Below are 26,706 nucleotides of genomic sequence, written 5' to 3'. Positions count from 1 at the left end.
AATATATACACTAGCATTGCACATACTATAGTTATATATAATTGTATTATACATATATTAGCATCTGAGAAGGACTCATTAGACTGTTTACATTGTAATAACTTCATGGAACCAAACATGCTAATTTGTTTCCGTACACTTCAGGTATTATTTTTATTGATGGGCAAATTACATAATTTTTGCTAGTGAAAGCCACTTCAATTTGTCTCCTAAGGACTTTTGAAACTAATTGAATACTTTTGGATTCATTTAAGGTTATCTTGACACACAAAATATTTCTTACACTGCCTCAGACTTTCAAACACTGGGATTATAGACAACTGCCATCATGCTTAGCTCCATCTTATTTGTTTGTTTATTTAATTACAATAGATTGTATTTTTTTAAAACAGCTTATATTAATAGGACAGTAGGGCAGATACATAGAGGGTTCTTGTAGGCTCCTTTCTCCAACAAAGTTTCTTCTTTAATGAATCAATATTACACATTTATTATAATTAATACAGCTATGTTTTGATAAGTACCCACAGATTTTATTTTTTTGTCATATAGTTTTTTTGGTTTTAATAAATAAGAAATGTCCATGCTCCTTCATTGTTGTAGCATACATAGTGTTCAATGCTCTAAACAATCTATGTACTCACCTATTCTTTCATTGTTCTATCTACCAGACATGTGGAAACCACTCATATTTTGTTTTAATTGTATTTTTAATTGAAACAGAATTACTCTACTTCTGCTTTCTCTTTTCTCTTCCCTAGCCCTCTTAGCTCCCCTCCATCAAAACCTTCTGCTGCACCAACTCTAAAACTGACAGCCTCGTTTTAATTAATATTGTACGTATACATGTGTGTATGCACAAATACATATATACATATATATATATATGTATATATTAATTACGAGTCTATTTTTGCTGTTGCTGTGTATATTAGAATCCATGCTCCAGTTTTACTTTACATTTATTGGAATCGGCATTCAGATTTTCCACAAGGCTTTGTTCATTTGTTAGTGTTCATGTTTTCATGGCTTGGTAGCTCAATTAATTTTCTTTCTGAATGATGGCCATTACACTGATGTACTACAGCTTACATGTCCATTTGCCCAAGGAACCTTTTTCTTGAATCCAGTATGCAGTAATTATGAGTAAAGTCATTATCATTTCCAGCAAATACTGTTTCACTGCAAGCCTATGCTACCCCTGCATCTTAAAATTTTTCTGTTCTCTTTCTTGATTATCCCTCAGCCCTTGATAGTTAAGATCCCATAGCTGAAAACACCATGTTTTTTAGTCATAGCACATGAAGGACTCAAGCTCATGCTAACCTAGAAGTTTCAACCCTAATGACTAGCTTTCATAGTGTTGGAAGGTTCTATGAATGTGATCAGGGAAAAGGTAATGAACAGCTTCGCATAGTTGAGAACCCTGTGAGTTGCATATTAACTGGCCTGGCAAATTATGTCCATTGGGGACAATAGCGACATGAATGTGATGGGAGTAACCAACTACTTTCTGTTCTGATTTAAAGCCCATTCCACTAGACAGAACTCATGCTTAATATGGTTAACTGGGACAAAAATCTGTGGCTGGCTAGACCCTAGGGAAGACCGTAATACTATCATCTTACCAAATGAACATAACAATAAACTGTTCCCCCAAGTTCTGGTCTTTATATAGACAGGTTAGCCCATTTCTCAAACCTCATCAGAAAAATTTCCTTTTGATGTAGATGGCAATTAAAGCATTGATCTACAACTGCAGAGAATAAAAGGGCATGGGATAGTCAGTTATAAATGGGATATGTTTGTATCACATGCTTCCCCCAAAGCAATTCACTTTTGGGGCGGATAAATTTTCTTTAGGAAGTTGAGGAAGTTCTTTCTATATACAAACTAATTGTGTGAGTGTGTGTGTGTGTGTGTGTGTGTGTGTGTGTGTGTGTGTGTGTGTGTGTATGTGTGTGTGTATTAAAATCTGGAGGCAGGAGACAACCTCTGGGGGTTATTCTATAGGGATTATCCACTTTGTTGTTTTTTAAAACGATTTTAATTTTTAATTATGTATACATACATGTATTTGGGTGGGAGATAGTATGTGTGATTGAGTGAAAGTGCCTGTGGAGGCCAGAAGAAGATCCCTTGGGACTGCAATTACAGGCAGTTGTGAGCTGCCTGACTGATGTAGGTGCTGCAAACTGAGTTCTGATCCTCTGAAAGGGCAGTATAACCTATTGAGTTCATATAATGTTACTTGTATATATGTTTTAAGGGCCGACAGTTTGGAACTGGACAACAAATTGGTGTGCTCTTTCCTAGGAAGGGCCACCTCTCCTGCTCCCAGCTTTAATCAGTTGCCTATAGATTTTTGTGTAGAGTTAAGACCTTATGTGACCGCCTACATTTATTTGTGGGTCCTGAAGATCAGACTCAGGTTCTCATACTTGCAAGGTGTGCACTTGACTGACTGAGCTATCTTCCCAGCCCTCAATTGGTAGGTTTTTATAATTAATGGATGTTAGATATTGTCAAGTTCTTTTTTGCATATCATAACATTCTTTTCTTCTTTAGCTTGGTGATAGGATGGATGTCATTAATTTTTCTTTGTTATACTCTGTAATTACATCTGTAATTTAAGATGTAATGCTTTGTTTCTGGTAAATAAGTAAAATGATAAATTTGAGACTAACAATGAAGTTGTACATGAAAATATTGACTTGTGCCATGTTCAGAACCAGTTGGATATTAACTTCAATAGTGACTGAAAATGCGTAATGCTTGATTGCATCCAGTTCTAAATGCTATCAACCACAATGTGGCTTAAAAGGTTTTTTGCAAGTTGCAGAAGACACACACTTCAAGGGGACATAACAAGTTTGCTTGTAAATATTAGTTGTTATCGGTACAAATGGGTATTTATCTATTGTGGACACAACTTCAAAATATAGGTCAATGTCTTTTGACAAATGTAATTCATATTTAAATGAAGGCATAGAGCAATTTTGTCAGGATTTCCTTTGTATTCTGTTTTATTCAGTTCCAATAATCTAGTTGCAGAGAGGGAGGAGTGATGAACAAAGGGGTCAAGACCAGGCTGGAGAAACCCACAGAAACAGCTGACTTGGACAAGGGGGAGCTCTTGGCCCCAGACTGATAGCTGGGAAACCAGCATGGGACTGTCCCAGATCCCCTGAACATAAGTGTCAGTTAGGAGACCTGGGCAGTCTATGGGGCCTCTGGTAGTGGATCAGTATTTATCCCTAGTACACGAATGGTGTTTGAGAGCCCATTCCCCATAGGGGGATACTCTCTCAGCCTAGACACACAGGGGAGGGTCCAGGCCCTGCTCCAAATAATGTGACAGACTTTGAAGATCCCCCATGGAAGGCCTCACTCTCCCTGGGGAGCGGAAAGGGGATGGGATAGGGGACGGGTGGGGAACAGTAAAACAAGCTTGTTATAATTTAAATTAAAAAATTAGAAAAAGAGCTAACTACTTTTATGATTTCCATCAACATAGATTAGCTGAAAGAATCAAGTGAAATCTGGAGTGAATATGTGTTGTTGACAAGGGCATGGTCATGTCAAGGACTCAAATACCTTGAAGAGTCCCATGGGCTGTCAAAGCCTTCCCCAAGTAAGGGGTGGCATAGGGATGGCAAAGCCGTCTTCAGGTTTGAGTGCACATGTTGACAGTGTATGCAGAAATGCCCATCATAGTTTTCTTGCTCCTGAAGACTGCATCTCCGAGAGACTGTTTCTGCAGAGATTAGATACCCCTGCCTCCTTGTTCAGCTGTATGGAATAAACTCATCTCCCTGCCTAATTGTATATAGTGAACATGTTAAGTTTCTGGGGTTCTGAGGGGTCTTCATCAGAGCCTAGCCCAACTGATCCCAGATTTTCTGTGCATGTGTTTGTCTTTTCTTCATTCCTTCCTTGTCCCAGGCAGGTCAGTTTCATGGGGCCATGAAGAGTGAGGCACGTCGTTGCCCATTCTTGGCTTCACATCAGTGCAGTTAAATACTTTGTGTTCATTCCCTTAACATAAAGCTTTTGATATTTCTTCATTTTGTCTTCTCATTTCTTTCCTTCTTGTTCATGTGTAGAAGTGTGATATTATAGGTTCTGTTTGTCTGTCTTTCTACAGCAGGACCCTCAAGTTGTTTCTATTGGATTTTCAAACATTTTCACAAATTTTTCTGTGGCTGTAGATCTGTATTTTTCCAGAAGACATATTATTAGAACTTGTGAAATTTTAATTTCATAAAAAGTACCCCTTCATGTTTTTGAAATGATTGGTCTCCCACTAAAAATATGTAAAATTTTAGTTGCTCCACAAATACCAATACTGTTTTCTATTTATTTACATTTTCCTTTATTATTCTGGAATTCAAACCAAAGTTTTGTGCATGTCAGGCAGATCTTAGAAGATAGGATATGTGTGAACATCCCCAGCACTAATATTTACTGCCAGTTGTTTTAAATTTAGCTATTCTAATGGGTGTGAAGTTCCTGTCAATGTTTTAATTTGCTTTCCTTGCAACTGATATTGTAACAGCTACTAGACACTTAGCAGCCTAGCAGTCTCATTTTGTATGTTTCTAGATCCTTTGACTACTCATATTTATTTTTGGAATTAATTCCTTTGGAGGTATTTTTATTATATGTGTCTTTAATTTAATTTAATTTATTTATTTAATCTAATACTCTATTAATTAAAATATGTCTTTTTTTTACATCTCTTATTTAAATGTTTGAAAACCTTCTGGATTAGAGCATGTACCAGCATACCTGGCCTCATTGTATTTTTTAAAGTTTTTTTTCAGTTAAATATAAGCTCTATTTTCTAGACTATGAATGTTTTATTCCTTTAAAATTAATATGTTGAAATTTAATTGCCAGTGTGAAAGGGATTAGCAAAATATTTGGAGATCCGATCTTTAGGAGTAACTAGATGATGATAATGGAGCCCTTGTGATATCAGCAGTCATATAACAGAATGGTGGAGAACTGGTATACCCTCTTCTCTTGTGTGAGAATTCAAGGAGCAGCTGGCCTGCAATATGGAGGAGATTTCACCAGGCCTCAACCATGCTAGCACCTTAGTCCCTAATCTCCAGCTTCTAGAACTGGGGGAAACCAATCCTTAAGGTCATTTGGTCTATGGTGTTTGTTACAGTGAGTCCCTCTCTGACTTCCTTAGCCCCTCTCCAGTCAGTTTTCCTTCCGTCTTTGTATTTCTCTTTCCTTCTTGTAAATGGATGTCTAACTGTTTTCTGTCTTACATTTGTTTAATAAGACCTCAGAAGTCATTTTTTGAGGGTAATATGCTCTCCATGTCTGAATTCTCCCAAGACTTGTTTTATATGTATTACACTGAGAAACTTGAATGTAGTGCACCTAGATGAAACTTTTCTAATTTTGACAGCTCAGAGTTTATTGAATTTCCCAAATCAGTGGGTTTATTTTTAAACTGAAGTTGGGAAATTTTTGACAACTTTTATTCAAGTCCTTTCATCCATTCTCATGTCTCCATCCTCGCCTTTTGAGGTTGCATTTGCATGTTTACTAGATGACTTGACATTTCACATACCATCTGTGTTCTTAGGGGTTTTCTTTTTAATCTTTTCTTTCCCATGCTCTTTTAGTTTGAATTTCTCATTCAAGTATTCCAGTGTCCTTATGATTTGTTCTAGTAACCGATCAGATTCTAAGATCATTCAATGACAGATTTCAAACCTTAGAATTGTACTGTTTTATCATTTGTGGCTCTCATATTTTTCTCTCTCTCCCCTTCTCCCCCCTCTCTACATATTTGCAAATTGGATACATTGTATGTTAGTTACTTTTGTGTTGCTACCTTAATGGAGGAAAAGTTTGTTTGGTTCAAATTTATAAAAGCTCCAGTTCTTCTTGTCCTTTTGTGGAACAGGAAACACAGAATAAAATCTGAACCAGGAGGAGTTACATATACTCCAAGACTTACTCTTCATGACCAACACCTACCAGCCAGGTCCACCCCTTAAAGATTACTCAGATTCCCCTAAGTACCTTCAACTGGGGAACAAGTGTCAAACATGATCCTATGGCAGCCGCTCCGGATTTAAAACACAGCCACATGTTTATTATAGAAGTGCTGATTCTGTTAATTGAATTACCTGTTCATTTACTTGTAGCTATATTTTTTCTTGACTCTGGATTGCATTGTTCTGAAATTTACATGCTTTAGATATTGCTTATAAAATGAAAGTGAAGATTATACACATTCATTTTGCTATTTGTTTCATAGGCACATGCAAGTCCCTTTCTCTGGCTGGGGTTCAAGGTAAAGGTGGGATCTACTGTAAACTCTTAAAAGCCTGAATATGAGTTCCAGTTGCATTAGGTTCAGTGACTGGCCCAGACTGCACTCTTTCAGAAAAGCCTCCTAGTTTTGAACAAGATACTACTCGAGTTGTGCAACAGTTTTTGCTATTTCTCTTTTTATTCATATCTAATATCAGCCTCAGTAGGTCTCTACAATCCAAGTGTAGATAACAAGTTTAAACAGGGAAAGACTAGCCTGGAGACAGGGTGATTAACAGTTGGGCTATTATGTTGGTTAGGATAGCAATAATGAGACACTGAACTAAGAGGCTGAGGAGCAAAATGAAGATGACTCACACTCTGGAAGTCAGATTGCCTGCATTCATATTCATATCCACAGGCAGCATGCATGAGAGGGTACCATTGCCTCTCTGTGCTTTTAGGATAATAGTAGGGTTGCTTCTCTAGGGTTATTAGGAGAATAGCATGAGGTAATATCCTATTTTTTTCTTTTTGGTCTTTGGTTTTTAGTTTTTTTAAGACAAGAGTTTCTATGTGTAGACCCAGCTGTCCTGAAATTCACTGTGTAGACAAGGCTGGCCTCAAACACAGAGATCCACTTGTTTCTCCCTCTTCAGTGCTGGGATTAAAGGTGTACACTACCACCACCTGGTTAGGTAATATTCTTTAAAGTGTTCAGAACAATTTCTGCCATGATATATTTGGCAAATCAGCTTAAGCATAATGAATCAATAGGTGGGAAAGGATGAAGTCAGTTGAGAGCAAGTTCAGAACAGAACAGATAGTGTTGACCCTTCATCTATGGCTGTGACTTTAAATTTTCAGGCTTCCTGTGTGGCTTATGATGCCACAATGCAAAAAAGAAAACAGGGTATCTGTCATTTAGGAGAAATAAATAGTGTCAGCAAATGCACTGTTTTGATCTTTTTGTTTCCATTGAAATCAGTTCCATAAAACCAGGATTGGAGAAACTCGGTGTGAAAATAATCGACATAACAAAATCCACAGGAGTTGGGTAGCAGAAAGCCCCATGTGAGCAGCATCTTGGCTTGGTCTGAGTTAACAGAGGAGTGATGTTTATGCTGCACTCAGCAGGAGCTGGACCGAATGTTAAGGTGTGGCGTTAAATGCTTGGCTCCATGTGAAGTCTGGTGTTTATGCTGTGGATTATAGCCAGGGAAAAGTGACAAAGATGGTGAAGAAATGATTACAGTTGTATGTGTTAAACACTGAATAAGTCCTGGAAACAGTTCATCTATAGGTCATTTCACATAGTGCCTTGCACATACCATTTACAGCTTAGTGCAGCTTGTATTGTAGTCTAGTTGATTGCTTTCATGTCTGCCTCTTGTAGTACACTATTGAACCCCTCCTACCTGCTTGGCATCACACTAGGCACTTTTGCACAAATTGTATTGTTCAGTCCACACAGCAATTATGTGGAAAGAATCATAAATAAATAATCATGTGATGGACTTTTGTCTGAGTGTACAAATACAAGACATATGATACCATAGAACTGATGTTGGCAAAGCCACCTGAAAGTAGTAGATCACATGGCCTTCATAAGTTACAAATCTAGAGACATAATTGCAACAAGAAGAAAGTTGGGTTGTTTCAGAGGCACAGGAAAAGGAGGTAGTATGCAGAGCTATCAGCATGGCTTCAGCTATTGCAGCACCATCTAACAAAGTCACCATTGTGATCACATGGGGGTACCCTGCTCTTAGCCAGATACTATGAGATTTCCAGTTTTCTCAGTGCCTCTGTGTTATCTCCATATTTACCACACAGCCTTCTAGTATCTTGTAAGTTTATATGCACATGAGAAGTGCTAATAATGTACTTGCTATTTTTCTTCCCTGCTTGACAATAAATCTTTTCCTAGAAAAATGTCTTCTGATTCAGCTGTGCCTTTCTCTCTAGCGTGAAGGCAGGAGAGCAGGTTCATAGCATATGGTCATCACATGTCTGTGTGTGAAGGGATTCCTCACTGTGAATCATCGAGTTAACATTCTGATGTCTGGACACATCTTTTGTATATGTTTTAGCACTCATGAATCAGTCTATCAGGTGCTGAGTACCTTTTAATACAGGAATTAGTTTGAGGGTCTTCTAAGTAGTAGGCCAACATGTTCCTTTAGAATGAGTGTGTCCTTTAAAACTCTTTTTTTGGCTAAATATCAATTACTTGACTATCTATCTATCTATCTATCTATCTATCTATCTATCTATCATCTATGTATGTATGTATGCATATATGTATCTATCAATCATCCTTGTATGTATCTATCATCTATCAATCATCTATCACTTGTCTCTATATATCAATCAATCATCTTTCTTAGCTATTTACCTATATTTCTATCTACCAATCATCTGTCTGTGAAATGTGACTAATTAACTCTGATGGCAGTATAAAAGGTGTTATGGATACAATGGAAACCAAAGGTCTAATCTATGTGCTATGGGAACAGTGACTCAATAGTAGGCCATATTTGGCTCATAGGCTATAGTTTGGCAATGCATGGTTAAGACTATTACTGCCTGGAGAAAAGATGAGTAACTAAAGCATCATGTTTAAATCATATATGCTGACGACAGAAACATGGTAGAACAGGAGGCTTAGGAATGCTGGGCATGTTTTTATGTATAGATTCTAAGACAGTGACTCTATGGATCTTCTTTGTGCAGCCATATCAAGCCAGCACAGCTGCTTGACAAAGGTCTAGCAAAGCTGAACTGCATGATGGCCATTGTGCGACTTTGGGTTTTGATTTGCACGTATTGCACACTTGGGGGACTTTTAATACTTCTACAATTTGGGAATATTGGATTGATGGAAAATTTCTAATGACTCATTTGTGCCTTCTCCCATGACTACTAAGTTTCTAAGCTTCCCCAGAAGAGTCCCGAGCATTCTACCCATCCTGCATTTAGGGAGATATCCTTATCTACTTGAATGTCTTCCTTATGCCTTGGAGTAACAGAGTTAAAGAAGTCAGAGGTCTCTTCATGAGGCTATGAGATATTCTTGAAACATCTGGCCTGTATTTACTCAGGAACAAGATAATCAAAACAAAATAAACTCAAAAGGTCAAACAAGATTTGGTGGGAAGCTGGCAACATATCAGATTACAAATCTCTTTTGTTGTTGTTTTTCGAGACAGGGTTTCTTCATATAGCTTTGGAGCCTGCTCTGGAACTCACTCTGCAGAACAGACTGGCTCTAACACATAGAGATCCACCTGCCTCTGCCTCCTGAGTGATGGGATTAAAGGCATGTGTCACCACTGCTGGGCTACCTACTATACACTCAATCGACTACATGGCATATACAGCAACAAAAATTAGATTAGCTGAAGTTACCTCTTTCCTACACAGGGACTTACATTGATGGGCAAAGAATGATGTGGAAAGATGATAAAAAGAATGAGGTGTCAGGACCTTCCTTTCTTAAAAATGTTAGCTCGTGCAGAGGCACTATGGTGTCATATGACCAAGCAGTAAAAGAAGGCCAGGATCATACATATAAATAAATTCTATAATGATGTAAAATATAAATATCGCATTATGACAGAATTTGAATAATAACTGTAGCAGCTTTGGCCTGAAGATTTCTCTTGGACACTCTGACCATTAAGAGTTAATAATACACTGTTTGGGACATGGCAATCTCTCTGGGTTGGCTTGAGATTTTCTTTCTGTCTGGAGTCCTTGAAGCCACAAGAGCTACCAGCCTGAGAACAGATTGTCATATGCCTCTAGATTCTTAAAAATTGTGTTATGGGATTGATGAGTAAAAATGATTATAAAAGATAATTCTGTTCATCAATGATGACTAAAATTCAGGGAAAATGATTGTAAAAGATCACTCTGGTCTGAACAGTTCATCAATGATGACTAAACTTATGACCCCAGATATGCAAGACAAAATGTTAAACACATGTTCAGAAACAAAAATTATATGATTCCTGTTTCTGAACAATACAAATCTATCCCTGCTTACTAATTTCTGTATAAATCAAGAGGGATTCTGACTGCCAATCAGTCAGGCTTCAAGAGTCTCCCAACCAGCATCACCTGGCTCAATCCTTCCCTTGCCTACTCCTTGACTCCTCTCTGGAAACTGTAAAGCACTTGGGCAAGCCCCTGGCACTTTCTAGACCCCAGAATAAATTTACTAAGAGGATTTAGAAGATTCTTCATGAAATCACTGTTACAGGCACCAGTGCAAGGCACCAGTGGTCTTCAAAGTATCCAAGGGATTTTCCTCTGTAGTCTGGCATGACAGAGGACAAGATTCTTTTGAAATGAACTCTCTCACTCCAAAAGGGATTATTGTGGTTTGAATATGAAGTATATCATCAATAGGATTTCGCTTTAAATCTGGATTCCCATACTTAGTGGTGCTAGTTAGAGGTGATTGGGTCATAAGCATGCTAGGTTCATCATTGATGAGTTCATACTTAATGGGATGCTAGGAACTGGATCTTGTTTGGAGGAAGTATGTCTCTTGAGGTATATCTCTGAAGGGTATCTTGCATCTGATCCAGTTTTTTCTTTTTCCTACTTTCTGGGTATTAAAAGGGAAAAAGCTTTGCTTTATCACGCCTCTTTATCATTATGGACCTGCAATGCATGGCAGTAAGCCTACATGGACTGAAACTCCTGAAAACATGGGCCCAAATAAACCTGTCTCTTTTTAAGTTGTTTATCTCAAGTACTTTGTTGCAGTGTCAAGAAGCCAAATTAAGCAGAGATCATAGGTTTTGGCAAGCCCAAAACTAATATAGAAATACTTAATTGCACTGACTACAAATTGAAGGTATGGACAGAAAGGTGATTGGAGTTTTGACCTTCAGAAGTTTTCATATTCAGAAGGTGATTACAGCTTCTCTTTTCTGTGACTGAGCTTTTCCTCTTTGAATCACTGGTGTTCACTGGGGTTAAGCGCAAATTAGTCTTCGTAGGAGTGATAAAGTTATGTGTGTATTTAACAGCAAAGACATACTAACATGAGGCTGTTATGAATGCTGTCACTGCTAAAGGTGTGATCTGGCTATGATATAGATAGCATTCAAACCTTCCTATGGGTATTTTTTTTTAATCTTTTTAAAATTTGAATTAGAAACAAGATTGTTTTACATGACAATCCCAGTTCCTTTCTCCCTCCCTTCCTCCCCTACCACCCCCCCAACTAAAACCCTACCTATCACATATCCTTTCTTCTATTCTTCCCCTGACTCGTAGTTTTACAAGAAAAACAAGGCACTAAATGGTAGCAGATTGTGTTCCTAGAGACATGCAAGAAAAAGCATTTCTTTTCTGAAACAAGAATTTCTGGAGGCTTGGGAGATGACTCAGTTGAGAAAGTGTCTACTGTGCAAGCATGAAGATTGAGATCAGACACATAACAGCCACGTGAGAGCACACATATAAAAGCCAAGTGCTGCCAGTACATACACATGCTCCTGAATGCACACATGCATACACTCATAGTAACACATACATATATTCCCCATAAAGGTAGCAGTCCCCCAAATCATTCTGAACATAGAAGTTATAGAAGTTTCCTTCCTTCCTTCCTTCCTTCCTTCCTTCCTTCCTTCCTTCCTTCCTTCCTGCTTTCCTTCCTTCATCCTTCCTTCCTTCCTTTCCTCCCCCACTCTTCCCCTTCTTCCTTCTCTTTCTTCTTCTAGTGATGGTATACTTTATTATGCATTTTGGAATTGTGATAAATTCCACAAGAAGGTTACCTAGAAGCTCTTGAGATATTTGAGTACTCATATAATTTGAAAGATGATAAAATAATTAAATGTTCATTTAAAAAGGATGATCTTTTGAAATTCTAAATATTTCTTTTAAAATTCTTATGAATTAAATAATTATTTTTCATTCCTTCAGATAGAATATATATGCTATTATATATAAATACTAGACTTACATATTTTACTTGTATATTTTTTCTTTTATTGAAAAAACATTTTCTTTTATAATATTTCCTGATTATAGTTTTCCCTCCCTCTACTCTTTCCAGTTTCTCTCTACCTCTCCTCCCCTCCAGATCCATTCCCTTTCTGTTTCTCATTAGAACAGAACAGCTTATAAGAGATAACAACCAAACATGACAAATAAAACATAGTATTATATAGAAAAATTACCATATCAAAGTTGGACACAGCAACCCAACAGGAGGAAAAGATTCCAGAGAACAGACACAACAGTCAGAGACCCACTCAATCTCACACTCAGGAGCCCCATAAAACATTAGGCAGAGAACTTGCTGTAGACCTGTGTAGGCCCTGTGCATGCTGCTTCAGTCTCTATGAGCTCATAAGCACCTTGCTTAGTTGACTCAAGGACTGTGTTCTTCTGGTGTTCTCTTACAGTCTTTCTGCCTCTTCTTCTGAGGTTCCCTGTGCTCTGAGAGAAGGTTTTTGAAGGATACCTCCAATTTGACTCTCTCTCTCTCAGCTCTCTCTTCTCTCTCTCTCTCTCTCTCTCTCTCTCTCTCTCTCTCTCTCTCTCCCTCTGCATAATGTCTGGTTGTGGTTCATTGCATCTGTTCCTGTATGCTGCTGGAGAAAGCCTCTTTGATTATAACCGAACAAGGCACTTTCTACGAATATAGCAGAATATCATTAGGAATCACTTTATTGAGTTTTGCTTTGTTTTTGTTTTTTGTCCAGTAGTATTTTGTTTTACTCTACATTTCTGGGCTATCTAGTCTCTTGTTCATGGTTACCCAAACATTGTCAGGTGTGGGCTTCTTCTTGTTGAGTGGGCTTTAAGTCAAATCATACGTTGGTTGGTTACCACCACACTTTCTGTGCCACTATTGCCGTAGCCTATTTTGCAGGCAGGACAGATTGTAGATCAAAGGTTTTGTGTCTGGGTTGGTATCCATGCTTCTCTTTCAGTAGTTTGCAGAGTACATTCCTGCACCAAAGATACTAGAACATGGAGGAGAAGGTTCTATGTAGGCACCAGCTCAACTTCTTTAGGTTCAATGAATTTTGTTAAGGTTGTCCTCAGCAATAGAGTCCTTCTGTCAGTTTTCAGAGAGCAGCCTTTTATCACATAAACAGCCTGGACCGTTTGAGGATTTCTATGGGACTTCCTTGGCCAACATCTCAACTGAATGCACCCTAAGCCCACCACTGGAAGTCTCACCAGTCTACAAGAGATGACTAGTTGAGACTCTGTATCCCTCGTTATTAGGAGTCCTCCTTAGGATCACCTTCATAGATTTCAGGAAGTTTCCATTGTCCAAGTTTCCATATCACCCTCCAAATGCTTCCCAATTCCAGCCAACTCCCATATTCTCCCCCTCCATACTATCTCCCCCTACATGATCCCTCCTGATCTTGACCCCAACCTTCTCTAGTTCACCCATAAAATCTATTCTACATCCTCCTCCCAGAGACATCCCTGAGTCCCCCCAGGACTCCTTCTTTTTACTTAACCTCTCTGGGTCTATGGATTATAGCTTGGTTATCATTTACTTAATGGCTAATGTCCCCTTATAACTGAATACATATCATATTTATCTTTCTAGGTCTGGGTTACATCACTCGGGGTGATTTTTTCTAGCTTTATCCATTTGCCTGTAAATTTCATGTCATTTTTAAACAGTTATGCAATTGCTCCATTGTGTAAATGTACCACATTTTCTTTACCCATTCTTCCATTTAGGGACATCTAGGTTGTTTCTAGTTTCTGTCTATTATGAATAAAGCTGCAATGAACATGGTTGAGCATGTGTCCTTGTGGTAGGATGGAGAGTCCTTTGGGTATATATCAAGAGTGGTATAGCTGGGTCTTGAGGTATACTGGTTTCTGAGGAACCACCATGATGTAGAATAAACTAAACTATCAGCTGAGCATTTATAAGTAATAAGTCTCTGTGCATTTTTGGGGAGCTGGTGGTCCTGACAAAAAAACTCTGCCTATAATACCATATTAATTCATATTAATTTCCATAGTGGCTGCATAAGTTTGTGTTTCCGCCAGCAGTGGAGGTATGTTCCCCTTGATGCATATCCTTGTCAGTATGAGCTGTCACTTGTGTTATTAATCTTAGCCATTCTAACAGGTGTAAAATATAATCTCAAAGTAGTTTTGATTTGCATTTCTCTGATGGGTAAGGAAGGTGAATATTTCTTTAAGTGTTTCCCAGCCATTTTAAATTCCTCTGTTGAGAATTCTGTTTAGACCTGTACCCCATTTTTTTTTTTTGGTTTTTCTAGACAGGGTTTCTCTGTGTAGCTTTGGAGCCTATCCTGGCACTCGCTCTGGAGACCAGGCTGGCTCGAACTCACAGAAATCTGCCTGCTTCTGCCTCCAGAGTGCTGGGATTAAAGGCGTGCACCACCAACGCCCGGTGACCTGTACCCCATTTTAAAATTGTATTTATTATTTTATTCCTGGGGTTGTCAATGATTGCCATTCACAGAAGTCACTTAAGAAAAAAGCTTTAAAAACTGGTTTGGCAAAGATAATTTGCAGAATTCCAATCCCAGTATCAGATTGTGTTCTAGTGAATTCCATGCCAGATACTATAGGTAGAAAACTAGAAAAAGCTGTACTTGCAGCCAGTCAGTTTGCACATGCATTTCCCTGTTTTCATTCAGACTGCTGAATGGCAACACCTTCCTTGTGCATCTTCTTAATAACCCTCTCCTAAAAATGTCTGCACAAACAACACCAGAACAATGGCACTATCGATGGGCATGTTAACATGGAAGTGGGGAAATTTTGTGGGTTGAAGTCCTATCCCCAGACAAAGAACTACAGGCAACTAATGACTGGTGGGAGGAGAAAGTATTGTTACACATTTATAACAATAATAATGAAAGGAAAAAAGAGGCCATCAGCTTGACAGAAGTGGGGACATGGAGTGGTTAGAGAGAGGAAAAAGGAGGAGGGTGATGCAATTCTATTTTAATTAAAAAAAAAGAATTTTCTTAATGGCCAGGGAGCTGGATCAATTGGTAAAGTGCTGGCATACAATCTTGTGGACCTGAGTTCTATCCCACACATACATAAAAAGCAAACATGAGTGTGTGCTTGTAGTATTAGCACTGGAGAAGGGAAACAAGAAAAGCCACAGGGCTCACTGGTCAGCCAGCTGAGCTCAGTTGGTGACCACTAGGCCATTAAGAGACCCTGTCTCAAAACAAGGTGGACAGTTCCTGAGAAATCATACCCCAGATGATAACTGACCCCCCCTCTCTGTCTGTCTGTCTGTCTGTCTGTCTGTCTGTCTGTCTCTCTCTCTCTCTCTCTCTCTCTCTCTCTCTCTCTCTCTCTCTCTCTCACACACACACACACACACACACACACACACACACACACACACACACACACAATCTTTGGAGCTTGGGAGATGGCTCAATGAGTAAAGTTCTTCCTTCACAAGCCCGGGGACCAGAATTGGGATTCTTAGCATCCAAGTACTGAAATCCCAGCTCTGTCAGAAAGAGACAGGAGGATGTCCCAGAGTATCAGCCTATTCCACCTTCTGCACATAGAAGTGGCCTCTTTCTATATTTCCCAATATCAGAGATGCCATAGAGACCATAGTTGTTTCTTGTAGACAACATTAGCTGCCTCACTCTTTCTCACCCTTATATTCTTAGTAACCAATTGTCTGTGTTGAATGCCATCAACTTGAAATGACTACTATTCTTTTTCTTTCTCTCTTTTTCTCTCTGCCTTGACTTGAGGATAGATATTAGCTCTAATTCTGCCCTGATTTTTTGGCATGTATCACAACTGTAATGGCTAATCTTGATGGTTACTTAGATGAGATTTAGAATCACCATGGAAACAAACTTTGGGACATCCTTGTAAGTGGGATTCTAGATTGGGTTAACTGAAGTGTGAGGACCCACCCTAAATGTGGGCATCACCATCCCAAGGGCTGTGGTCTGAGACTGAATTAAAGGGGTAAGCCCAGGAGCACCAGCATTCCTCGCTCCTTGCTTCTCAATTATGGTTGCAATGTGACCAGCTGTATGTAGTTCTTGCTGATGGATTATATCCTACAACTGGGAGCTGAAGTAAAACCTTCCTTCCTTCAACATGTTTTTCATAAGGAATTTTGTCACAACAATTGAAAAATTAAGTGATACAATAGCACCACTGAATTAATGCAAAAAGCCATAAAAATTTTTGTGATGTGGAATCTTGAAATTCTCAGGCAAGTGGATGGAACTAGAAGAAACCATCCTGAGCGAGGTAACCCAGTCACAAAAAGACAAACATGGTATGTACTCACTCATATTTGGATTTTAGACATAGAGCAAAGGATTAGCAGCCTACAATCCACACTGCCAGAGAAGCTAGTAAACAAGGAGGACCCTAAGAGAGACATACATGGTTCTCTGGAGAAGGAGAAAGGGACCAGATCTCCTGAGCAAATTGGGAGCATGGAGGGGAGGGGAGTGGGAGGTAGGAGAAAGAGGAGGTGAGAGAAGGACATGAGGGAGCAGGAAGATGGAGTCAGGTGAAGAATAGAGGACAGCAAGACAAGAGATACTGTAACAGAGGAGCCATTATAGGTTTAAAGAGAAATCTGGCACTAGGGAAATGTCCAGAGTTCTACAAGGATGACACCAACTAACAATCTTAGCAACAGTGGACAGGCTACCTTAAATGCCCTTCCCCTTAATGAGATTGATGACTACCTTATATGCCATCCTAGAGCTTTCATCCAGTATCTCATGGAAGCATAAGCAGACACCCACAGCTAAACACTGAACTGAACTCCTGGAATCCAGTTGCAGAGAGGGAAGAGTGATGAGCAAAGGGGTCAAGATCTGGCTGGAGAAACCCACAGAAACAGCTGACCTGAACAAGGGGGAGCTCATGGACCCCAGACTGATAGCTGGGAAACCAGTATAGGACTGATCCAGACCCCCTGAACATGGGTGTCAACAAGGAGGCCTCAGCCGTCTATGGGGCCTCTGGTAGTAGATCAATATTTATTCCTAGCCTACAAATGGTCTTTGGGAGCCCATTCCACATAGATGGATATTCTCTCAGTGTAGACACACGGGGAAGGGCCTAGGCCCTCCTCCAAATGATAAGACAGACTTTTAAGATTCCCCATGGAAAGCCTCACCCTCCCTGGGGAGCAGAAAGAGGATAGGATGGGGGGAGATTGGTAGGGGGCAGGGCAGGAGGGGAGGGAGAGGGAACTGGGATTGACATGTAAAACAAGCTTGTTTCCGATTTAAATAAAAAAGTAGAAAAAAATTTTGTGATGACTTTGAATCACCAAACAAATAGGAGAGGATAGATAAGGATCTTTCAGTTTTGTGTATGGTTATGGTAGAAACTATGAAATGAAAAGAAGGAAATTTCTGGCAACAGAATAGGCCGTCATGTATAAAAATGATGTATTTTCCCATCATTAGAACTGTTTAGGCTGTAGTCAATTGATTTTGTCAAGGGTTTGGGAAAGGAAACAGCTCTGCTGGCTTGAAGTTAGGAAAGTGATGGAGAAAACATTTCCCCACTCTACTCAGATGCATCTTCTTCTTGGTGGTGACCTAGCAGAGCAGCAATAGATCTTTAGCCTTGAGGGATGTCTTGCATTCATTTTCATTCAATTGTGCAGAGTTGTAACCCAGGAAGAATAATAGTTACCTGTTATAAACCCAAGGTGCCATGTTTGTGGGAGTCAGGGAGTGGTTAGAAGAGAGATGCCAAGAAGAAATCTCAGACCTTTGATTCACAGATGACTTGGATTTGAAAAATTTTAATATGTTACTTTCCCAAACATTATTTCTGCTTTCTCCTATAAAATGCATTTTAAGATCAAGCCATTTGGTCCATAAATTCAAGAATAGCTAAGTTATTTTTTTTAGAATGTTTTCTTTTCTAAAAATCAAGTAGTGTACTGTATGTTTATGTGTTTTTGAAATGCTGGGGTTAGAATCATTCCTGGTTTTGACTTTTTCTCTTGCTTTTGGCTCTGCAGAGCTCTAGGTTAGGTTTTGTGTCTGAGGGTTTTATGTGTACAAAAACAAAGGAAGGAGCAAATATTTCTGCTAAAAAGAAGAAGTTATGGGAACATTCCTTGGCACCGATAGCTTCAGAAGTCTGAATTTTCAGACCCTGAAAACAGTGTGGCATTTAAGCAGAAAAATGCATACAAGCTTTTACTGATCTTTAAAATTAGTAACAGAAAACACAAAGTTTTGGAATTGAACTCAAGGGGCTCAGTATGCACTTGAACTAGGAAAGATACCAGGGAATGTTGGTTTAGGCCCATGAGACATTTTGTAGGTTAATAAATGTGCCCCCTGCTTCAAATGTTTCCTCCTAAATTTAAGCACTCAACTACATAAAATTGTATTTGTGTATGCCGCTTGACATGATATATGTGCAAACACACACCCCTATTTCATAATGCTCTTCCACATGCTTTAGGATTCATAAGCACTAATCTTCAGAGAGAAGCAAGAAGTCTCAAGTGATTTCCCCTCGTGGCTTACACTGGAATCCCCTGCTTCTGTTCCCCTTCACATGGCCTTAGCAGATTCATGCAATGGGGTGGGGTTTATTCTCCAAGACACCTCTCCCTGCTTCTTCGGAGTGTGATAGACAATTAGTATGAGGGAAATCTGCTTCAAGTATAATAAACCAATGGCTTGACCAAAGCCAGGCTGGTGTTCTGCAGTGAACTGGGTTAAACCTGGAAGAAAGAAGAGACTAAACTGTGACTGTTCTGTGCCTCCATGTCGTCTTCCTAGTTCTCCAGGATCATTGAGATAATATTCTGTGCCTCAGAGTATCTGTGGAAACACATGAGTTACATTTCCCCTTTTGTTTTTTAAAAATAAATAAGCAAACCCCCCAGCCCCTCTTCTTTTGAGATTGAAACTACATACATAATCCAGATTGGCCTTGAAGTCAACCTCCCAAGTGTTAGGATTGTAGTTGATGTATTTAATTCCTTTAATTTTATCGTTACTGTTAGATCTTTAAAATGTTTAAAAATGCATATTGAGATTTTCCTCACTTAGACTTTAAAGATATAATAGTGAATGAATTTGTCTATTTTTTACTGCTATGTTAAAATACCTAAGGCCAGATAACTTTATAAAGAAAAAGATCTCCTGAGTTCACAGTTCTGGAGGTTCAGGCTGCGGTGCCATCACTGGCTCAGCTCTGGGGAGGGCCTCATAGCAGATGTTCCTAGTGTGTTGAGAATGTGTGTGGGGTGAAGATACAACCACAGATTAGGAGGCCAGGGAGGATGATATCCCACTCTCCCTCCTGAGGACATCCCCCTAACTGACCTAAGAATTTCCCAGCAGGCTCCTTCTTAAACAGCCTCACCTTTCAATACTGCCACATTGGAAGTCAGACTCTCTGCACATCAATCATTGGGGGACATCCTCACATCACTACAAACCAAAACTGTTAGTAAAATGCACTGAAGAGGGATGCCAAAGTTAGGGATGCAGACTGAGTCTTTTCCATGAGATTACTTAGGATGCAGCACTGATTTTTATTGTATTTAAGTGAAAACCTATATAAGGTCAAGGACTCAACCACGTGTCTCTCTGCTGAAAGAGGAATTCAAGGAGAGAGAGGCAAACACGTTCGTGGCCACTCATTAGGAACATAACTGGTCTGTTTAAGAAACAAAATGGAGTTCATTCTGTAAGAGGAGGGGTCAGAAATGCATCAGAGACAGACAACATAGGACAATGTAGGCTATGATAGATAACTTGCATTATACACTGTGTTAAATTAGAAGCCACTATGAGGCTGGGAGGTTCTGAACTGAAATTGTTTGGCTTACATTTAAACAAATCACAAGGCAAAAGCAAGGAGACCAGTTAGGATAATATGAAATAATGTAAATGAAGGAAGATGTAGTGTCATAAGTCAAAGAATCCGTCAAACTTTGGAAATGATATCCACAGTTGGGGATTGAGTTCTGGGCCTCTTGCATGTCAGGCCCAGTGAGATACACTCTGCAGCCTTCTCTTTTATGTTTTACTTTGAGATGGCATCTCACTAAGTTGTTCATACCAGACTCAAATTTACTATTTTACCTATGCTTAAATTAAACTTGTGCTCGTCTTGCCTCAGTGTCTCCAGTGTCTGGGATTGCAAGCCTGTGCCACTATATATGGATATATTTTGAGATCCATATAGCATTCCTTGACACTGAATGATAGAAATGAGAATATGTCCAAGGATTTCTGCTTGAGAAACCAACAGAGTCCAGATGCCCTTTCCTGGGATCAGAGGAGGGCGAGGTCAGTAGGTAAGAAACTTGCTGTGAGGTGATGGTTGCACACCCTTTCTAAATATTCTGCTGGCAGGAATATTTTAATGTGCAGCCACTATTAGGATTGTTTTGCAAGGCTCATGCTACGGTGCATATAATCTGGGTTTTGGGCTTGCTTTTGACATGCACAGCAGCTTCCCTGAAGGCAGCACCAGCCAGAACACTGGCACAGGCACAGCAGAGAAGCACAGCAGCATCTTCACCTAGCATCATCAATCTCCAGGACATGGAAATGGCTGTTGAGTATGCATGGCAGCTAATTCCACCAAGAATTTCAAACGCAATAAGTCAAGGGGGGATCATTCTATTTTCTCCACTTCAAATTAATGACAGTCATCTGAGTCTACATGATTGTCTAAAGAAAATAAATGAGTAATAAAGAAAGGTATAATGCTAGGAACAGGAGGCAGTTATGATATGTGACTGTGCCATCAGCCTCCTGTCACCACAGAAATAGTTAACCTGTAAAGACAAAAGATGTGCTGGATGTGGTGGTGCATGCTTGGAAGGCTGAAGCAGGAGGGTCACAGGTTTGGGACTGCCCTCAGCCATGTGTCAAGGGTCAGGTTACTCTGGGGTGAATCAAAACAGAATAAAAAATACAAAATGATAAATAAACAGGTTTTGTTCTGAAACCATCAGTTAAGCAAACTGTTCACCCCGGGATTAGCCACTGCCCCATTGACCCAAAGACCTATCACCACTAGTTCACCTCCTAAAGGTCCCTCCATGAATCAGTGGTGTCACCTTGGGGACCAAAGCTCTGACAATGTCCCTTGAGGGACATTCATCAACTAAATTATAGCACTTTCCATGGTCCTTCTTACAAAGCAGAATGGATTTATTCCATCTCTAATAACACTCGTTCTTAACTGATTCAACATTGCTCTAAGGTCCAAAGTCTCCTCTGAGACTCCAGGCAAACTCAGCTGTGGTCCCTATTAAAAAAATTAAGGCTACATATTTATAAAATATAATGATAGGGCAGACAAAGGACAGGCATTCTTATTCAAAAAGGGAGGGGTAGGCATCCAAAGCCCAAATCCATCAAGATGAACATTTACCCTGACACTTCACATCTGTCATCCAGGGAGCAGTGTGGTAGCATGCCGTCTCTCAAGGGCTGCAGCTACCTTACTCCTGTGACCTGACTGATTGTAGCCACCATGGCCTCTCTCTGCCTGGACCTTTCTCTGGTGAGTGCTTCCTGTTGTTGTCATGCACTTTCCCTGGCTTTCATTGCAGCTTCTGCTTCACTCCCCTGCTTCCACCATGTAACTCCTCATTCTCCTTTGAAAGCACAGTGGAAACCTCTATGGCACTATGATGCTCACATTATGAATGTCAAACAAGAACCACGATGCTCACACTAGGGCTGTGGCTGCAGGAGCTGTGCCTGTGCCTCTCGACCACAACTTCAGTAGTGGGGTGCTTTGTCAGCAGACGATGAGTAGATAGATATTGAGCCTGTTTTGCATGTTCACTGCCCTCTGCATTTCTTCTCTGAAATGTGTGACTTGGCAAGTCTTTAAATTTGAAGCTCTGTATCTTTGGTCTGTGATAGGCATGGCTTTGCTGAGTTCAGAGATGATGCTCACATCTTCCTAGCATTCTGATGTAAAGCAGTTGGCTTTTAAACAGAGCTAATGACTTTACCCTTCAAGGCTGAATCTTTATGTATACATTTAAAAAACTAAACTTCCAGAATCTCCTCTCTCTCTCTCTCTCTCTCTCTCTCTCTCTCTCTCTCTCTCTCTCTCTCTGTACTTATATATGTGTGGCTGTATGTGTGTATATCAGTATATATGCACATTTGCATGTGCCTCCGGAGTTCTGACGTTAAGTTCCATGTCTTCCTGTATTACACTCTAATTGCTAATTGAGATTTGGTTAAAAACAGACAGAAATTCTCACTAAAATCCTGAATACTTCCTTGGAATCCATGTTCATCATCTGCCTGGAAACCCATTTCTATCATCTGCCTTGAAATTCATGTCTATCCTCTGCCCTGACATCTCCATGTCCATCATCTGCCTTGGAATCTCCATGTCCGTCATCTAACTTGACATCTCCATGTCCATCATCTGCTTTGGAATCTCCAATTCTGTAATTAAGCTCATTCTCCCTCAAAGTATGAGGGCAGAGAAAAACAATTTCTTTCTCATGAGATGACATGATAGCTATTAGCACAATTGTCAATGGAGTTTCCACTTCATGTGAAATATCATCAGCATAGACCCTACTGTTCATGTTACCATTGCTGTTTCAGTCTTCTGAAACCTTCACACAACTGTGAGGCTTTCTCTAGTCCATTCTTACAAATTCCCCCCCCCCATGATCTTCTTATAAACCATTTCTAAGAATCAATTAGTACCAGTAGGGGCAATTACAAGAGTAGCCCCATTTCTCAGCTCCAGTTTTTCATGTTATCCAGCTTTCTACTACAACAACAAAATAACCATAGTCATTAATTTATAGGGAAAACCGGAGATACCGATTGAATCTGATATAATTTTTTAGTTCTTGTCTTACTGAATCAATGATTAGGTTAGCATCACCTTCATTCTGATTATCAGTATAATTCAAGGAAAGAACATGTTTACCAGTACAGAAAATAAGGACAGTACAGGAAAATTTATGGGTAATATTCCTTAAGAACACATATGGTTAATGCAAAAAAAATCCTATTTGCAACTAAAGAAGATATGTAACTGAGAGATTAGAGGGCCAAGACAGGCCAAAGCAGTCAGTATATTGTTACCTGACTTAGAAAAGTCAGCACTGGGCCAAGTAATTTATTGCATTCTGCTGCAGTAGCATGCTGAGTTCTCAACACTCATGAAACAAGAGCTAGTGTTAAGCATCTTCTTGAAATAGAGAGGCAAAGACAATCACAACTCATCAAATAAACCACGTTCCTCCTTTCCCTTATTCTTACTGTGGGTCATAGATATGCTGGGTCTACAAGGCACCTTATCATTGAAGAAAGGGTAGCCATTAGAGGGAGAAGAGTTCTGGGAGGTGTGAGAACAGTGTTTCTGGGCTGCAGAGGATGGGAGGTGATGCTGCAGATTTCCTGCTGCTCAGTGAACATCTGTGCTTCGACATCAAGATGAGCATCTCTCTCTGCTCCTGCAGCTCAGGGAGCATCTGTGTTCTGGAACCGAGGTGATCATCTGTGCTGTCATTCTAGGATCCTGGGATTCTTTACAAACAAGCATCACAAACTGAAGGTGTGTTGAAAATGAAATAAAAAAGCAAGAATCCATTTGGTTTTGCATTGCATCCCATATATTAAGGGAGAATATATATATATTCTCCCTTATGCATACTATTATATATATACATATGTATATTATATATATATATGTATATAGTATCAATAGAAGAGTAGTGTTACATAGAGCTTCTGAACTGTTTTCTGTTATATTTTAGTATCATTTTGAAGATTAACATTTAAATTTTATTCATATATACAGTCTGAATGAAAGATGTTTGATATCTGGGGAACAAATGAATGAAATTGATACATGCTTTGACTCTGTGGAATCAAAAATCGTAACAGTACAGAAAGGATATTAATATAGATACATCTTATCTTTTGAAATTTATGATTAAACCACTGATGTCAGTAAGAGAAATAACACCAGCCACAGCAACATTTACTTAGTCAGCTTCAATGCTATTTAGGAAAATCTACCAAGAAGCCCTCTGGGTGAAGGATTTTAAAATTATTCTTTACAAAAAAGTTTCTGATAAAATAAAAATGTATGCAAGGATGGGAGAAAGTCCATCACATGAGGGCTAATTCCTTCACAAAGAACTATAGGCAACTACATAAGACAGAGAGAGAGAGAGAGAGAGAGAGAGAGAGAGAGAGAGAGAGAGAGAGAGAGCGCCACTCTGGTAAGAGCACAATTGGTTATCCAAAATCAAATGGTCAGCACTAAAACCTATATCCAATTAACATTATACAGACTGATCAGGTTGTGGTTATATATCTAGGAATATATATTCATATACATGGATATAAAATATTAAAAATATCAATATATATTATATCCATAATATATGAGTATAAAATATACCAAAGATATGTGGTAAATATACAAAGAATGAACCTTTTTGGAAAAACTGAAAATAAAAAAATATAAAATAAAAGAAATAATTTAAAGTGTATGAGGAAAGTCAGCTTTGGCCATTGGAAGCTGAATGAACATTATTTTATGAGAAAAATTAGACTTGTTTTTGAAAGTGGAGGAAATTGCCATAAACAAAGCAGTTTATGGGGGCAGTTTCTCAACATCAAAAGTAAGTAACGTGTCTGAGACCAAGTGATGTCCTTAGCTGCTGCCCAGGGCTATGATGGTGTCCATGGCCCAGGCAGTGGCAGAGGGCCTGTAAAATCATTTTGTACACTGTGGAGATGTGTGTTTGCCTTTTGATTGATTGAATAATGAGTTGAGTGACTAAGAGCTAGGAGGAAGAGGTTAGGTGGGCCTTTCCAGAGAGAGAGGAACTCAGATGAATCTAGGTGTGGGAGAGACGCCAGCGAGATACTGAAGTTGGAAGTGCAGTACAGAGGAGAGGTAACTGAGCCGTGTGGCAGGATGCAGATTAATAAGCAGGTTAATTTAGGTTATAAGAGCTGGTTGGTGAAAAGCCTAACCTAGGGCCATTCTTTCATAATTAATAATTATGTCTCTGTCATTATTTGGGAGCTGGAAGTCCCCAAGAGAATGTCTGACAAGAAAGACTACTAGAGTCCATGACCTGAGCAGCGGCAGAGAGCTGTGTTGATGTCCATGGTGTGTACTGCCATGGGAAACCATGCTGAGGTTCATGACAATTACTGATGCCAGAGACCATGTGGATGTGTGTGGTCTGTGCTGTCTCCAGAAATCATGTGGACATCCATGATCCATGCTCCAACTGACTGAAAATGCAAAGAAGTTACTTTTGCCATCATATTGGTGACCATAGACTCATAATTGAGAAAGAGGGACATAGAAGGATACTGTAACAATCCCTACCCTCATTCCTAGTAATAGCCTAGACAGAAAACCATCAAAGAGAACTCTTAAAAATGACCATAAGGATGCTAAAGTGTAGCTTTTCACAGGTGATGGTTTCTGGTGGGGAGTGGGGTGAAGGTGGGGTGTGGTGTGGGTGTGGAAGGATTCAGTTATCTTTAAGGGACTGACCACTGAGAATTTCACCATGTGACAGTGAGTTTCTAGACAATACAAATTTGACTTTCTTTTTACTTCTTTTTTTGGGGGGTGTCACATGAGTAAGGGGGCCAACCTGGGAGGACTGCAAACTGAGTGTGCTTGGGTTCATGATGTGAAATCCCCAAATAAGCAATAAAAATGTTACAAAAAAAGTAAGTAGTGCGTTTTCTTCAGCCTCAGAATAGAATGCAGTGGTTCTAAAATGGGGTTACATTTTCATTTTTCCCAAAATAGACCTACTTTGGACACAAACCTCTAGACATTCAGGTTTTATCAATGTACATTAAAATACTTGTTTTGCTTTTAATTGTGTGCATGCAGCAAATGGAGGACAGGTGTACACATGTGTGCAGGTGCAAACAGGGGCCAGGAGAATGCATTGAGGTTCTTTGGAGCTGGGATTATAGTTGGTTATGAGTCAACGGATGTGGGTACTAGGAATGTGTCCTTTGAAAGAGTAGTATATGCTTAATCACTGTTCCATCTCTCTAGCCCCAACACTGTTATACCCTTTGTCAAAAGACTTAGACTGTCCATCACTATACTTATTTTTTTTTTCTAGATCAATATGGCTGTTAATTTTTGTACAGTGCCAACTCAACACGGTAAACTGGGATACTTTTTTCCAAAGTTGTCAGCACATCTAAAGTTTCCAAAAATTCAATATATATATATATATATATATATATATATATATACCAATAATGGCAGTATGTTATGCATCAATAGCAGCAACAGCTTTTCCAGGTTCTGCAGTCATTTGAACAAAATAGTAGAGACATCCAGCACACTCCATTAAAAAAAAAAAGTAGAAAACAAAATCCC

The 26,706-nt window shown here is 39.3% G+C and overlaps 2 long non-coding RNA genes across 2 annotated transcripts in view; both read left to right on the top strand.

The window, feature by feature from the left end:
* Positions 1–20,924, top strand: part of LOC103163206 — a 96,026-nt gene extending 75,102 nt beyond the window's left edge. Inside the window, exon 9 of the long non-coding RNA XR_003485715.2 lies at positions 20,779–20,924. This is a non-coding gene — a long non-coding RNA (uncharacterized LOC103163206). The remainder of the gene's footprint in view (positions 1–20,778) is intronic.
* An 813-nt stretch (positions 20,925–21,737) lies between these two features.
* LOC103163206 lies at positions 21,738–26,357 on the top strand. The gene is made up of 3 exons (XR_003485720.2): positions 21,738–21,843; positions 23,786–23,880; positions 25,369–26,357. It is a non-coding gene; the product is annotated as an uncharacterized LOC103163206 (long non-coding RNA).
* Positions 26,358–26,706: the final 349 nt, after the last annotated feature.

Source organism: Cricetulus griseus, chromosome 5 (assembly GCF_003668045.3).
Source record: "Cricetulus griseus strain 17A/GY chromosome 5, alternate assembly CriGri-PICRH-1.0, whole genome shotgun sequence".
In the NCBI taxonomy this organism is placed as follows: Eukaryota; Metazoa; Chordata; class Mammalia; order Rodentia; family Cricetidae; genus Cricetulus; species Cricetulus griseus.
The sequence above is the reverse complement of the archived record's forward strand: the minus strand, read 5'-3'. Positions and strand labels throughout refer to the sequence as shown.